Genomic DNA, 17,958 nt, shown 5'->3' with positions numbered 1-17,958 from the left:
GGAATCTGGGTAGCTTCCCTGGTTTTTATTATATCCCATCAGAGTGTGGGTTAGATGGTGTCCTAATGGCTTAACGCCAATTTCCTGGAGCTACTCTGAGTGACACCTTTATTAGCAAGACTAACAGTATTTAACCCATTTTTTTGCCTCACAGACCTCTGAAAATATCATGAAAGCCTCTCATCCTCAAGCTGCACAATACACATATTCATTCACGCACACAGTTGTGCATACATTCTCCTTAAAGCTCAAAGGCCATAGGTCATGAAGTGCTATAAACAATACTCATGCAAAAAAAAAAAAAAAAAAAAAGCCAAAGCAAACACGAAATCAAGAACCAACTCAGTTGAAACAGCAGTGTGGAACTATTAATATCTCAACAGAAAAAGCCATCAAGTGCTACCCTAGCTGCCCTCCAGCTGCCAGCAAGAAGTGGTAGTCACAGCAACATTTGCGTTTGGGGAAGTATTTGATTTATCCACCTATAATTTCCCACAACATATGATGATATGAAGGCCAGGAAGCTAAGGAGAGGAAGGACTTGTTGCTATTTCACCAGGAGAATCAACAGAGTCCGCTGTCGGCTTGTACAAGGCAAGAGGCCACAATAACAGCCATAAATACAGTGCAAAGTGAGGAGGTTGAATCCCAGACTGGACGGTGGGCTCCCTCCAGGACTCCCTTCTGCCTTATTGGACATGAAAGGGTAAAGGAAATGAAGAAACACTTCTGCCTTTTGGTCACCTCTGCTGGCAGCTCTGAAATTCCCTATTACCTGAGAAGGAAACCCAGCTGGCCAGGTCACACTCCTCTGGACAGTGTCCTCACTGCCTTACCCAACTTTTCCACTTATGGCCTCATTTTGGTTTAATTTGGAACACAAGATCAAGAATATTTTTTACCAAATGATAAAATGTAAGTGGGCAGTTTGGTTTAGAAAATGTCAGTTCACATGAAGGTTTTATGGTTGTCGTTGTAAGTGGAGGAGAATTTTCCCTCAAAGGACACAGGGATTGTAGAGAAGTGGGCAGCAGAGATTGGAAAAGCATGCACGAGAGCTCACATTATTTCTTGTTTCTCTTTAAGCACAAACATTAGAACGGACAACTCGTGTGTGCTGTGGGTGAAGTCCTAGACTTGGGGAATTATCTGTAATTTTAGTAGACTTTTTTTTTTTTCTTCTGAGAGAGAAAAAAGCATTTAAATTTCACTGTCTGGAACAATTCAAATCCTCTAATACCTCCACAACAGCAAAGAACCTTTAAAGTCTGAATGTATTTTCTGCTACAATGTTAGGACATATTAGCTCAAAATTTAAATATAAGAGCAGACACAGTGGGTCACACTTACTCAGAATTATTCTAACCTGTATTCAGTAAAAATGAAAATTCCTTGGATATGTTAGTAATTATAATATTTGAAGTAAATTAGCAGGAATTTTTGCATTTATAGTACTAATTATATTTCACTAGCAAAGACCTTGACTAGTTTTCAAGTTTAATAATTTTACTTTCCATAGATAGAGTATTTCATACTTTTAAAGTTAAAGTACTTTAGCATATGAGTATACTCAGGATAACTAAAAAGAAGGTCAGGCAATTATCCCATTTTTCTGGTGGGTAAACAGAAACCTGAGGAAGACTACCACTTGCTCAAGATTATTTAGGGAGAACTTTTAGACACGAGCTATCTTGTCTTACTGACCAAGTGGGCTCTTTTTCTCTTTCCTGCACTTTCCTTCTTACCACATAATATCTGTCTAGTTCTTGAGGCCTGAAAGTATAGCACCAACAAAACAATTTGGTTTCTTCTCTCCATGCCCTGGCTTGTCCCTTTTATATTTAAAAATTGCCATCAGAAGAGATTCTTCCTAATTTCAAGCTCTGGGTTTCCTTGCCTCCCCAGTGGAAAAAAAGATAATAGTTCTCCTAGATTTGACTGATTACACTATATCAACACTCATACCAGTTGTAAAGCACAGATCTCTACTACAAAACAAATTAATGCCTTTGATTTCACTGACTAATATATTTGCCAAGTTGCTAAGATAGAAGTCATAATTTACTATTTTTACTTTTTTTTTTTCTTGATAAACAAGGGGGTGTCTTGGCCACCAACATCTTCCTCCTGAATCACTGCTCCTGAACTGCCTGATACCACTTTTTTTCTATAGTCTATTCTTCAGAAAGTGAAGATCTTTTAAAGCAATAATCTTTTTAAAAACTGAACTCAATTTGTGAAATTTCCTAACTTAAAACCATCTAAATGGCTTTCCATTACACTTGAGAGGAATGTCGGACTTTGTTTTCTTTTTTAGCTGGGAAGGGGCAGAGGGAATCTTAATTGGGCTTCACATTCAGTGCAGAGCCCAATCCGGGGTTCAGTGTCACAACTGTGAAATCATGACCTGAGCTGAAATCAAGAATTGGATACTTAACTGACTGAGCCACCCAGGAGCCCCAGAAATGTCTGGCTTTTTAACAAGGCTCCCAAGATCCTAAATGATCAGGTATCTGTGTTGATTAGCCATTGCCACAGTATGCTGCATGAAAAACAACCACAGAACTCAAAGACTTCAATAATGTATTCTCACAGATCTGTGAGTTGGCTAGTGGATCTGTTTCAGCCAGTCATTCCTGAGGCAGAACTGCTCAGGCTGCAGCAATTTGGAAGGTTCCACCTGCCTCTCTCATCCTTCTCCTAGGACCAGTGAGTTAGCTACAGTAGAAATGGAAATGTGCCAAGCCTCTGAAATTTTCTGCTCAGAATTGCCATCCTATTGTCTCTGCTCACTTGCCATTCACCAAAGAAAACCATGTAATTTCTTTGGACAATCCCAAGGTCAAGGAGCAAGAGATATATTTTAACCTTGGTGAGACAGTGAGAGGTAAAGAACTGAGCCAGTCATTCAACACATCACATACTTTAACCTTATCTTCTAATACTTTCTTTCTCCTATTTTAACTCCCTCAATCCAGACTGGTTTTTGTTTGTTTGTTTTGTTTTGTTTTGTTTTGTTTTGTTTCTCCGAAAGTGTATGAAGCTCATCTCAACCTCAGGGCCCTGGCCCTCACCTTTCTGTCCTTCTGGAATGGGTTCTTCCTAGATATTCCATGCTTCATTGTCTCATTATATCTAGATATCTCTTAAATGCCAACTCCTTAGGAAGTCCTTCCCTGATTGCATATCTAAAATAGCTGCCACCCCTACCACACACACATATACACACCCTATTATTCTCCATCCTGTTATCTTGCTTTCATTTTCTTTAGAGTTATTATCCAAAACATTCTTTTAAAAAAATGTATGCTTTTCTGTGTCTGTCTCTATCACTCTATTACAAGTTCCTTGAGGGATCTATTTCTTCTGTCTTGCTCACCATTGTTCTCCCAGCACATAAGATGGTGCTTAGTACATAGGAAGTCATTTATAAATATTAGTTGGATGAGTAATGAAAGTCATTCCTACTAGAGTTGGAAATAGGCTATTTAAAAGTAAGCCTGTTCACCACTGGGTCTGATCCTACAGCCTAAGGATCAGAAGTGCCTTCATAAATTTTCCTTTTCAGGAAGATTCAGATACACTGAGGGTCCTATGAAGAATTCTATCTCCCATGAATGCCTTGTTATGTATTTGGCCATAGCATGAGGGAATGTGCATTTTTAATTAAGGAACCATAAATGCACGCGCCACAGGGCAACATCAGGACATTCCTCTTACATGGAAGCAGAAAAACTCTCTCAGTCCTGCCAATAAAGAAGGCCCTTCGTCTGGCTGCTAATTCTCCAGGCAGGGTAGTGCTGTCTTATATTTTTTCTTAGCTGACAGAATCAAGAGAAAGAAATAAGATGTGAATTTTACCTGGACCCAGTAAAGGCCTCAAACAACACAGTTCAGGGAATGATGCCAGCTCGAGGGAGGCATTTTTGGACTCTAAGAAACTATGTGGGCCTTCAGCATCTCCAGATCACTCTAATAGGCCTCTCAAGACTATGTTTGGCTTCAAGGAGGCCATTAATGAAGTTCAGATTGAACCTGTGCAGTTTTAGTTTTAAAATGTTTCCTTAAAATTTTACAGAGAGTTTAATTCGTATGACATTTTTATAAATGGGAGCCAGGCTTTTGTTTGAAAACATAGTGAGATGCCTGTAATAATAACAACGGCAATGACCACAGAAATAATAGGAACATTTGGAAAGTGAAAAGATATGAAACTACAGGCTCCACCAGGTTAATTTAACCTGGTATTTATTTATAAATTTTAAGGACTGCTAAAACACAGTAATGATCAACTCTCTTGGAATGTGCTGCATACTCTCTGTGGGTTCCCCCCCGCCTTGGGGGTGAAAAGGAGGAGAAGACAGAATGAGGCTGAAACTTTCCACCACTGTTTCTTCTTCTGATTCAACATAGCTTTTACAAAAGCCCAGGTTCCAATAAAAATACCCATGCCAGTATATTCTTCAAGGAAAAAGAATTTCCTGCTCTATCTTCATGATCACACTTGCATGTGGGGAAAATCCAGCAGAAAACATATAAGCCAAAACATTAGTAGAAAGAAATTTCCCTTCCCTTCCTTCCCTAGCTCTTGTTTTTCTGAAATATCCTTCATTCAGTGGGAGGGGCAGATATGGAATAGGGCCATGAATATATGCCTTTCACTCAAACTTTTTGTATTTTTGGTTTTAAGCAGAACCTGGATATTTAGGGCTGTGTAAATATAATGAGCTTTCCTGGTGGGTTGGGAGTGGGATGGAGTGGGGGTTCTTGGAGTTTAGGACTGAAAAAGAATAAATGTCAAAAACTCATGAAAAATCTTGGACATCGAACCACTCTCACAAAATAATGTAGCACTGAGTTACACATAAATAAGTCAGAATTTAGAAATCAAGAGGAAAAATGTTCTGAATACATTGTGTTTTGGGTTCTATTAAATCCAAAATATTTTTAAAATATTTTGGAAAAAGTATTTTGGGGATATATTTGTTAACTCTAATACCTGGCCATTGTGTTCTTGCTGAGGGTTATCAGAAAGAGGGAAAGGTGAACTGTTTTTCAGATTGTGGGTAGACTTTAATGAAAAAACAAAACAGAAACACTATCATGACAGAAACCGACACATAGATCAATAGAACAGAATAGAGTCCCCAGAAATAAACTCATGGTTATTTGGTCAATTAACCTATGACAAAGGAGGCAAAAATCTCTTCAACAAATGGTGTTGAGAGAACTGGATAGCTATATGCATAAGAATGAACCTCACCAGTTTCTTATACCATACACAAAAACAAAATTAAAATGAATTAAAGACCTAAATGTGAGACATGAAACCATAAACTTCCTAGAAGAAAACATAGGCAGTAATCTCTTTGACATCAGCTGTAGAAACATTCTTCGAAATATATCTCCTCTGGCAAGGGAAACAAAAGTAAAGTTGAACTGATGGAACTACACCAAAATAAAAACCTTTTGAACAGCAAAGACACTATCAAGAAAACAAAAAGACAACTCCCTGAACAGGAGAAGATTATTTGCAATTGACATATCCAATAAGGGATTACCATCCAAAATATCTAAAGAACTTATACAACTCAACACCAAAAAAACAAATAATCTGACTTAAAAAATGGGCAGAAGACATGAACAGACATTTTTCCAAAGAAGAAATACAGATGGCCAACAGACACATGAAAAGATGCTCAAAATCATTTACTACCAGGGACATGCAAATTAAAACCTCAATGAGATATCACCTTATCCCTGTCAGAATGGCTAAAATCAAAAATACAAGACACAAGGATGGCAAGGATGTGGAAAGAAAGGAACCCTTGTGCACTATTGGTGGGAATGTAGACTGGTGCAGCCATTGTGGAAAACAGTATGGAAGTTCCTCAAAAAATTAAAAATAGAATTACCATATGATCCAGTAATTCCACTACTATGTATTTACCCAAAGAGAATTAAAACACTACTTCAAAAGGATATGTGCTCCCCTATGTTTATTGCAGCATTATTTACAATAGCCAGGATATGGAAGCAACCCAAATGTCCACTGATAGATGAATGGATAAAGAAGATGTTGTATACAAATAGCATAGCTTTACCTCAGCTTTTAAAAAAAACTCACAAAAGTTGCTTTTGTAAGAACATTTTGACTTGCTGAAAATTCCATGTAATTTGTTATGTTGAATCTCTTTGTTTTGCTATCTTCTTATGATTTAGGTTGTTGCTTTATCCTTTATGATTAAACTCAAATTGAATATCCTTACTAACATGAAATAAAGAATATATTATATATATCATATATACAATATGAAATATTATTCATATATATAATATGAAATCTTGCCATTTGCAAAAACATGAATGGATCTAGAGGGTATAATGCTAAGTGAAATAAGTCAAAGAAAGACAAATACCATATGATTTCACTCATACATGGAATTTAAGAAACAAAACAAATGAATAAACAAAGAAGACAAACAAAAAAAGACTTTAATATAGAGAACAAACTAGTTGCCAGAGAGGAGGAAAGTGAGGAGGATAGGTGAAATAGGTAAAGAAAGGGGTTTAAGAGTACGCTTATCATGATGAGCACTGAATAATGTATAGAATTGTTGAATCATGATATTGTACACCTGAAACTAATATAACACTGTATGTTAATTATACTGGAATTTTAATTAATTAATTAAAAAAACACTAGCATGGTCTAGAAATAATGCTAATAATCCAAAAAACTAAATTAGTTGCTTGAATCATGTAAAACAAATAAATATGAATATTATCCCTTTACATCCATAAAATGAGCCTTTTGCTCACTCATATTTCCATTACCAGCATTCAGCACCTACATGAAAAGAATGAATAAAATATTGAATGCATTAGGGAGCAAGTGAATGGATCAATGAAGACTACAAAAGGTATGATTCAAAATAATTTTGTAAAAATATGCCTCTGCTTTACAATTATTCATTATAATGTTCAGCTAGTAACATCTCTGGGTATGTGCAAGAATTCTTACGTAAAAGAAACAAAACCTATAAATTATCACCAGAAATTAGCTTTAGACCACATGCATTTAAAAGGGCCTCAGACCAATCATCAGGTCTACATCCCCAGGCTGGGTTCCTGGAACCCTTTCTTTTACTCAAGGACAAATTAAATTATCAGCACTTTGTTTTTCTTATCTGTTCAACAGAGTTATGAGAAATCAACTTCCATGCAATATATAAATTCTTGCATTTTTTATTATCATCATTACTATCACATGAAGTTTAAACCCTAAAGTACTGATTACCTGTTGCTACTACTCTTCAACATTTAACCTTTGCACTAGCCAGTCAGCCTTCCTAATAGTCTGTAAAATCTTCACATTCCTGAATAAAGAATAAAGACCCAGAATGATCAACAATATGTACTTTCAATAAATTGTCTTTCTTCCACAAGTTCAGAAATATTTTTGTCTTTCAGAGCTCTCTCCAAGTCCTCTGAACACCCACAGTACTATAAGACTGGGGCCCATAATTCAATGCTGTATAATACTGCCCATTGATCGCTATTACTTGTATCAGCCTTTTCTCTTCCATTAATTATAGGTTTCTTCAGGGCACAGTCTTTGTTTCTTGAAGTTCTCTTGTACCTTTCAGAGCACACAAGCAAAGCAGGTACTTGACAAATACTTGATGATTAAGAAACATGCAGTTAAACCAAGAATTACCAAAAGATAGGAGAGGGCTATCAATGGATGACAGATTTCACAGAACTTTGGAAAATGAAAAGCAGGTGGAAGAGTGGTAACTGATGCAGCACCTCAGAGGAGACATTAGCTTGGATAAATGCTTGGAGAAAGGGCTCAGAAGAAAGGAAGCAACATATCCTGTAGAACCATAGACAGAAAGGCAGTGGTAGGTAATGAGATGATGGGCTGGAAACGTGGGATTAGTTCAAAGTCTGCATACACTCATCCCAACCCCATGTCCACACTAACACACCCCACTGAGATTGGATAGGAGAAAGAGGAGTCAGGAATTTAATTCTTAGACAAGAGTATGAAGGCTTTTCTCTGGAGATAATGAAGAATCCCAGAAAACAGATGTCTGGTATTTTGACATTTTGTGAGTCTCCTGGCTCTCTGTCTGATCACTAACAGGGCTGCCAACTGAAAGTAGAATTAAAGAGAGGTCACAGCCAGATTTTTAATGGACAATTGAAAATTATCATGCTTCATAAAAACAAGGCCACTATGTTAAGGACAAACAAGATAAACAGGAAAAAAAAAAAAAAGTCCCAGAAGAAAAAGAGAAAACTGAGATCAGAGAATAATAAAAATAATAAAAATGATTTCCTCCAATATGTTTACAAAACAGACTGATTTTCATTAACCATGCCACTATAAAAAGCAATTAAAGAAAACACAGAGTTCTTGGAAATTAAATATTTGAAAATCAGCAGAAAGTTTAGAAAATAAAATTAAAAACATTTCTCAGAAAAATAGAAAAAAACGACAAAAAACTACAATAATTTTTTTTAAATAAGAGACGTAAAAGACAAATCTAGGAGATCTAACATCTGCATGATAAGAGTTTCAGAAAAGGAAAAGAAACAAATTTACATAACAAAACAAAAATAAAAACTTGCTGGAACTAAAGAACCATAAAAGCTCACACTGAGAGTATTCTAAAATACTGACAGAAAAGCACATCTCTATGACATTTTAGAATTCTAGAGGTAAAAAAAGATCCTAAAATCTTCCAGAGCGTAGAAGGAACTGCAAAGAAATGAAAACCTGAATATTCTCAGACTTCTCATATATAACACTAGATGCTAGCTGGCAATGGAATATCTCTTAAAAATTCCAAGGAAGAATTGCAGCTTGCTCTTTCAATTTGGAGATTTATGGCTATTTATTTATTTATTTATTTTTTCCCACAACATCCTGCCCCAAGTTCTATTTGTCTCTTTCTTGGAACACCTATTAGTCAAATGTGAGATAGCACTAATTTGTCTCTTACTTTTTTCTTATATTTAAGAGCTCTTTGCCTGTTTCTGTATCCTAAAAAGCCATCAATCTTAAGTGTGGGTTGATTAAAGACTTTCAGACATGCATGACTGCATATATTTACTGTTTTGTACACTTTCTAGAAAATATTTAAGGGTGCATTAAACCTTACACCAAAGAGTACATCAAGAAGGAAAAGGTTTGTGACCTAGGACACAGTGCATCCTATTCAGGGTCATACACAAAGGAAATCTCAACACTGTGGCTGTAGTGTTTTCTAGCAAAATGGCTCTGATGTTCTGTTAGGAAATATAACCATTTTGATAAAAGAATCCTCTAATAAAATGTAAAACAATTAACAGCTTTAGGGGACAAAATTTTACCAGAAAAGAAATCCAATCCAAGGTCAATACTTAACACTATAAGAATCATTTATTTCTTCTTCCTAATGCAAATATTGTTAATTGATGTACCTAAAATTAAGATACATGATTACTTTGCAAGGATCAGTGTAAAGTTGGAAGGAAGTTTAAGAAATTAACTCTTCGGGGCGCCTGGGTGGCTCAGTGTGTTGAGCATACGACTTCGGCTCAAGTCATGATCTCATGGTTCATGAGTTCAAGCCCCGCGTCAGGCTCTGGGCTGACAGCTCAGAGCCTGGAGCCTGCTTCAGATTCTGTGTCTCCCTCTCTCTGTGCCCCGTCCCTGCTCATGCGCTGTCTCTCTCTCCCTCAAGAATAAATGAAACATTAAAAAAAAAAAAATTAAAAAAAAAAAAAAAGAAATTAACTCTTCAATATCCTAACAGGAAGCAGAGAGTGCAATATGTATAGACGTATTATTTAGTAACATGCAGGGCACTGCAAGAAAATAGGTTAAAATAGTTGCCTCTATAGCAACTGTAGTGAGGGTGGGAAAGAGTGAAAAACAGTAGCGTTTCCCCTTTGTCTTGAGTCTTTTGGGTTCTATTTTGCTTTTTAACATGTGTGTGTTTTATAAATTTATATATTTTAATACAATTTGTATGTGTTATAAATATTTAAAATATGTTTAATTAAACAGATCCAAAGCATGAGATGATAGAGACCTGTTAAAGTTATAATCACCTTCAACTTGATGATCAAGTTCAAAGTAAATGAAGTCCACAATATCCAATACTGAGAGTCCATTCCTTAGTGTTACCTGTCACATTTACAGCTCTTCTTGCAGCATGCTATGGTCTGAATATTTGTGTCCCTTCGAAATTCATGTGTTGAAATTGTAAATGCCAAAGATGATGGTATGAGGAGGTGGGGCCTTTAGGGAGTGCTATGGGGATGGAGTCCTCATGAATGGGATTTGTGCTGTATCAAGGAGGCTTTGGAGAGCTCTCCAGCCCCTTTTACCCTGAAGAACACAGTGAAAATGTGCCAGCTTGAACCAGGAAGAGGGCCCTCAAAAGGGCCAAAGTGTCACCATGTCAGCACTTTGCTCTTGGACTTTTCAGACTCTAGAACTATGAGAGATAAATTTCTGTTGTTTATCAGCCATGCAGTCTGTTATTTTGTTAGAGCAGCCCGAATGGGCTAAGAGCAATTTGCTATTGAAGAAGGTAAAGGTACAAAGGTACAGAGGCATCATAATGTTTACTTTGAGGAAGTATTGTGGTTTTTTTTAAGTTTATTTATTTATTTTTAGAGAGAGATAGAGTGAGAGCGGGAGGGGCAGAGAGAGGGAGAGAGAAAGGAAACCCTACACAGGCTCCACACTGCCAGTGCAGAGCCTGATATATGGCACCCGAACTTACAAACCACAAGATCATGACCTGAGCCAAAACCCAAGAGTCAGACGCTTAACCAACTGAGCCATCCAGGTGCCCCTTGGAAGTATTAGTTTATAATTTCAATCTTCTGCCTATAATGGCATTCAGTGCAGCACGGATAAAAGCAAACTAATAACTAAAAAATTAGAATTTCAGAGTCACATTGCTTAGGCAGTGTTTTTGAGTGCTACTAGTGAAGTGTCTCTTGTATGAATCTAGAAATTTCTTGAATATGAGAGGATTCAGCCTTGATCTGGAAAATAGTGACTATGGCTCATTAACCTCTTCATTCTTGAACATGATGACTATAAGCTCAATAAATATTTACTGAATTGAGTTGAATATGAATAAATATGAATATGAATAAACATGAATAAAAAGAGAAAATCTCTATTTTACCTTAATACCTATTTCCCCTTCATTTAACCTTATTTCTTTGAGTCCTAAACATTCTTCAGTTGTCAAACATATATCTACTGTATATTTTAGTGCCTATCCTTGTGAAGCAAGCAGAAACATATTACTGGGTTTGTTTATAGTTTTGGAAATTTATTTTTCTCTATGGCAACAAATTACAAATTTTTACCTTAAAAAATCTCTATGTGTATTTTTTATTTACTACATATGTCCACAATGCAAAATTTAATGGGGAAAATATAAAAACTGTGCTTATAAAACATTGCCTAACATATAGGCATATAGGCAATGTTTCTTTGATGTAGAACCCACTAAAGAGTGATTTAAGTATCACTAAAATACTTTCTTGTTTATTTTTCATGTGGTTCAAATTCATTATTAAAAAATTAGAATACAAGTAATAAGTATTTTAAAAGTTTCACATAACCTTGGTATCTATTTTCAATATCTATTCTAGTTAATATTCTTACTGTTTTTGCTGCAAGATATTTCTTTCTCTGTAATAAGTATGTGAAACATATATTTGAAAAAGATCCGTAAATAAAATATGCTTTTCACAAAATTGCTTCATATCCTTCTGTAGCCTTCTTTTTTCAACAGTTTTTTTTAATGTTTATTTATTTTTGACCGGGGGTTGGGGGGGGGGGGTGGAGAGAGGGAGAGAGAGAGAGAGAGAGAGAGAAAGAGAGAATGAATGGGGGAGGGGCAGAGAGAAGGGAACAGAGGACCCAAAGTGGGCTCTGTGCTGACAGCAGAGAGCCCAATGCAGGGCTTGAATCCACAAACCACAAGATACGACCTGAGCCAAAGTTGGATGCTCAACTGACTAAGCCACCCAGACACCCCTGTAGCCTTCTTTTTTCAAAAGCAAAAGTATCATCCAAATAATTTGTAACTAAAATAAACATATTAGAAAAAGTCTCATTGTGCATACATATTTGAGTACATACGTTTTTATATCCTAAGGATACACTGCCTAGAACTGAAATGGTTGAGTCAAACTATCTGCACATTTTGAAGACTTTCTGTTAGGAAAATTTATCCTAGTTTACACCCCACCAGTAATTACAAAAACTCCCTTTCATTCACATATTTTACTATGCTGGATATCATTATTCTTTTTAATCACTGACACTCCGTTGGATAAAAATATGTAACTTGCATTTGTTTATTACTGAGTTTGAACTTCATTTTTAGTGTTTATAGGATGTCTTTTGTGAATTGTCTGTTCATGCTCATTGTTATATTATTATTAGGGTGTGAAAAGCTGTTAAGAAAGGTCCAACTTTATGATGAATAACATTTCAGTTTCTTATAATTCTGCATTTTAAACTAGGATTTGGCAAGTTATTATGAACATTCATATGCAGAAGACTCATTGATGTCTTGCATTCACAAGGCTTGCCAATGACAAACTGTTTCTTAGTCTTGTAGTAATAGTACAAAACTATGCTGAAATATTATTTGTTTGCCATAGAAACAGAGGTAGGAAGACAGATCTGTTGTAGATTATGATGATGACTTAATTGCTGTTTCTCTCTGCTAATGCTCTTTTGAAGGGCTTATAATTTTAAAATAGATCATCTCAGTTGCCTTAAAAATTCTTTTCCCCCATTTTTATACAAACACTTAACTATACTTTTCCCAAACAAATCAATAACTTTTTCACTTATTTTAAACTATTCTCAAATAACAAGGATTAAGCTTTGCTAGCAAATATTGAAATATATAGTGGTTTGTAATGGTCACTCTCCCTAGCGGTAACTTTTTCTTCTCATCTCCTCGTATCCTTCCCTCCCTCTCTCCTTCCCTTCCCTCTTGTCACTGTATTTATTCATTAGTTTTTACCCAAATGATTTTGGTTCACTGTGATCACAAGAAAACTTCATTAACTTAAAAATACAAGATAGCACTGTAGTGGGTTGCATGGTGAGACCCCAAAAGATGTGCCCATGTCAAATTAAATCCCTGGAAACTGTAAATATTACCTCATTTTTTAAATAGTTAAAGATCTTGAGATGAAAATATCATCCTGGATTATCTGGGCCCTAAATGCAATGAGAAGTGTACTTATAAGATACATAGAAAGGATATGCTCACACAATGTGACCATCAAGGCAGAGATTGGAGTAATGCAGCCAAGGAACACCAAGGAATGCAAAGAGTCACCAGAGACTGGAAAATGCAAAAATATGGGATCTCTTCTAGGGCCTCTGGAGAGATTGTAGCCCTGAGTTCAGACTTCTGGCCTCCAGAACTGTGAGAGAATAAATTTCTGTTGTTTTAAGTGACCCAATTTGTGTCAACTTGTTATGGCAATCACAGAAAACTAATACCAGCACTAACACTGAAAAATCTCACCAATTAAAATGGAATCTTCCTAAATTCTGGAAAAATAAATAAATAATCCTACAATTTGGCACATTCTCTCTGGACAATGTAATCTTAAAAGTATGGACTCTGTAGGCCAGCTACCAAAATTCAAACTGGGTGACTTAGAACAATGTTAGAAATCCCTCTGTGAGCGGGTTTTTACTTCTCAAAGAGGGAATGATAATGTGTTAATATATTTAGATTGTTTAGATATTCCTAATAATGTGATTAAGTAAAGAAGTGATTAAGTAAATCTTATCTGTAATAAGCATTTTTTATACTTGAGAACAATTCTATATAACCTACATAGGCTTGCTAGGTCTGCTATAACAAAGTACCACAAGGGGCACCTGGGTGTCTCGGTCAGGTAAGCACCAACTTTGGCTCAGGTCATAATCTTGCAGTTTGTGGGTTCGAGTCTTGCATCAGGCTTTGTGCTGAGAGTTCAGAAACTGGAGCCTTCTTTGGGTTCTGTGTCTCCCTCTCTCCCTGCCCCTTCCCCACCTGTGCTCTCTCAAAACTAAATAAACATTAAAAAAAAATTTTTTTTAAGTACCACAAATTGTATGGCTTAAACAACAGAAACTTATTGGCTTACACTTTTGGAGCCCAAAAGCCTGAAATCAAGTCTTATGTCAGCAGTGTGGGTTCCATCTGGGAGCTGTGAGGAAAAGATTTTGTTCCAGACCTCTCTCCTTGGCTCATAGGTGACCACCTTCTCCCTGTGTCTCTTCATATGGTCTTTTTTTCTATGTGTATCTATCTGTCTCCAAATTTCCCCTTTTAGTAAGAACACCAATCAAACTGGATTAGAACCCACCCTAAAGATATCATTTTAACTTGATTACCTCTATAAAGGTTTAGGTACCACACACTTCAGAGATATGTTGGCAACTGGAACATGTATGGAGTTAAGTGTCTCCAGTAGTATATCAACTTGATGCCATGTCATTAAAAAAAATAGTTGAAGGGACTTCCAGTTTCCAATATCACACAAATAAGGAACTTGGAAGTCACTACTCCATCCTAACAACAAGTCAAAAGTTGAACAGACAAAAATCATTAACTCTTCTTGGTTCCATAAGAGAGGGGGAAGACATAGAACAGACTGGTGCCCATAAGGCTGGAGGGACAGACAGGCAAATGCAGGGAGTAGTGGCTTACCTGAATAGACTCACAAGCAGAAACCACCATGGAAAACAGTGAAGGGATAGGAAAACCTGAACTATAACTGATTAATTGCTAGAGGCTCAGTGCAGACAACTCTGAGAGTTAAAGACTCCAGGGAGAACCAGTCATATTGTGAGATTTGCCTTCAGGAGTTTTGCCAGGTTCCCACAGCAAATATTTCAGAAAAATCATCTCAGCCTTTTAGCAAGTGGGGGATGGGAGTAGAGGGCGGGGATACAATGACTTTGAAATGTGACAGACCATTCTGTTTTTATAATCAAGGCCTGACCTCAGGAGAAAGTAGTTAACCAGAGCCTTACCTGCCAAGGTAATATCAGAGGCGAACTGACCTGAAGAAAAGAAATACCCAAGTCCAACCTGCCCTACTCATCCTGTCTCACTTCAGAAGGGAAGGAAAAACTTAAAAACACATATGAATTTATAGCCCAGAGGCATAGGCACACTAAAAGACTGAGACCTAATTGTAGAATATAGAACACTTCCCCTCCCCCCACATCTCACCACTACATTACTAACATTCTATTTAGCAGCAGTTTTGTTTACCCAGTACATCATGTCCCGTTGTCAAGAAAAAATTAAAAGGCATCAAGACGCAAAATTTGAAGAGACAGAGTAAGTATCAGAACCAGACATGGAAAGGATTTTGGAATTATCAGACTAAAAATATAAGACAATTATAATTAATATGCAAAGCATTCTAATGGATAAAGTAGGCAGCATGTATGAACAGATGGGCAATGTAAACAGAGGGGTGAAAATCTTAAGAAAGAACCATAAAGAAGTGCTAGAGATAAAAAAGCAGTATAACAGAAAAGAAGAAATGCTTTTAAAGACTGGACACAGCTAAGAAAAACAAAAAAATCTTTGAGTTAGGGAATATATAAATAGAATCCTTGAAAACCAAAAAGGAAAAACAACTGAACAATAATTTTAGAATATCTAAAGATTACGGGAAAACTACAAAGGGTGTAACATATACATAAAGGGAATACCAGAAGGAGAAGAAAAAGAAACAGGAACAGAAGAAATATTTGAAAAAAAAATGACAGAGAATTTCCCCCAATTAATGTCAGACACCAAACAACAGATCCAGGAATTTCAGAGAACACTAAGCAGGATAAATGTACAAAATCAAAAATAAAAAACTATATGTAGGTATATCATTTTCAAATTACAGAAAACCAAAAATGAAAAAACATAAAAGAAGCCAAAGGGGGGGAACCACATTTTACCTGTAGAAGAAGAAAGATTTATATCCGAATTCTCAAAAGTCATGCAAGCTCGAAGAGTGGAGTGCAACATTTAAAGTGTTGAGAGAAAGAAAATCACCAACCTAGAATTCGGTATCCTTCAAAATTATCCTTTAAAAGTGAAGGAAAAATAAAGACAAGCAAAAGTTAAAAAAAATTGTTGCCATACAATAAATATTAAAAGAATTTCTTTAGATGGAAGGAAAATAATATAGGTCAAAACTCAAATCTATATAAAGAAAGGAAGATCATCAAAGAAGGAGTAAAATAAGGTATGGTAAAATAAATAAAGATAAATAAGGTAAAGGTAAAAAATAAGGTAAAATAAAATAAGGTGAAGGTAAAGTAAAAACATTTATTTTCTCATTTTTAATTAACCTAACAGATTATAGTTATTCATAATAATAATAGCAATAATATATTTATGAACCGTATGTAAATATCTTATATATATATATATATATATATATATATATATATATTCTTGCATATGCTTATATATAAGTAAAATAAATTACAGCAATGATACAAGGGACAGGAGGAAGAAATTAGGATTATTTTGTTACTATAAGGTACTTACATTACCTGAAAGTGGTATAGTGTTGGTTGAAAGTAAACTTGAATTAGTTATAAATGTATATTGCACACTCTAGGGCAACCACTAAAAAAACCCTGAAAAATGAAGTGTAATTGATATACTAAGAAAGGATAAAAAATGGAATCATATAAAGTGCCCAATTAAAGCCACAAAAGATATAAAAAGAGTGGAAGATAAAAATAGGAACAAAGAACAAGGGCAACAAGTTGAAAACAGTAATGAATATGATAAATATCAATCCAACTATACCAAAAATCATTGTGAATAGCAATGGTCCAAATGCACCCTCATCTAAAAGACAGAGATTGTCAGAATGGATCAAAAAACATGACCCAATTATTGGTTGTCTGTAAGAAGCCCACTTTATTGTTTTTAAGTTTATTTATTTATTGAGAGAAAGACAGAGAGAGAGAGAGGGAGAGAGAGGCAGAGAGAGAGGGGGAGAGAGGCAGAGAGAGAGGGGGAGAGAGAATCCCAAGCAGGCTCCACGCTGTCAGCACAGAGCCCAATTCAGGGCTCCATCTCACCAATCATGATATCACCAAACATGATTGAACCGAAATCAAGAGTCAGTACTTAACCAATTGAGCCACCTAGCTGCACACACAAAAAAGCCCACTGTAGATATAAAAACACATACAGATTAAAACTAAATGGATGGATGAAAATATACCATGCTAACACTAATCAAAAGAAAATAGGAGTAGCTGTGTTTATGTCAGACAGAGCAGAGGTCCAAAGTAAGGAAAGTTATCACAGATAAATAAGGGCATTGTATAAAGATAAAAGGGTCAATTCTCCAAGAAGAAAAAACAATTATTTTTTTATGTTTTATTTATTTTTGAGAGACAGAGAGAGACTGAGCATGAGTGGGGGAGGGGCAGAGAGAGAGGGAGACACAGAATCCAAAGCAGGTTCCAGGCTCTGAGCTGTCAGCACAGAGCCCAACAGGGGGCTCGAACCCACAAACCTCGAGATTATGACCTGAGCAAAAGTCAGATTCTCAACCAGCCAAGCCACACAGGCACACTGTGGATAAAACAATTCTTAACATATAGGTGCCTCAGTTACTGGGTTCGAGCCCCTCGTCAGGCTCTGTCCTGACAGCTTGCTCAGAGCCTGGAGCCTGCTTCAGATTCTGTGTCTCCTACTCTCTCTGTCCCTCCCCTGCTTGTGCTGTCACTCTGTCTCTCAAATAAATGTAAAAAAAAATTTTTTTTTTAATGTACGTGCCTAACCACAGAGCATCAAACTACTTGAGGCAAAAATTGACAGAGCTGCAGAGAGAGAGAGAGAAATCTCTTTCATAGCTGGAGATTTCAATACT

General features: G+C 36.2%; 1 long non-coding RNA gene across 4 annotated transcripts in view; it reads right to left on the bottom strand.

The window, feature by feature from the left end:
- The window catches only part of LOC122218161, an 81,149-nt gene extending 65,888 nt beyond the window's left edge, over window positions 1–15,261 (bottom strand). For all 4 annotated transcript variants that reach the window (XR_006201902.1, XR_006201900.1, XR_006201903.1 and 1 more), the window contains exon 1: window positions 15,083–15,261. This is a non-coding gene — a long non-coding RNA (uncharacterized LOC122218161). The remainder of the gene's footprint in view (window positions 1–15,082) is intronic.
- Window positions 15,262–17,958: the final 2,697 nt, after the last annotated feature.

Source organism: Panthera leo, chromosome B1, assembly GCF_018350215.1.
Source record: "Panthera leo isolate Ple1 chromosome B1, P.leo_Ple1_pat1.1, whole genome shotgun sequence".
Classification (NCBI taxonomy): Eukaryota; Metazoa; Chordata; class Mammalia; order Carnivora; family Felidae; genus Panthera; species Panthera leo.
Note: the sequence above shows the minus strand (reverse complement) of the source record. Positions and strands in the feature narration are given on the sequence as shown.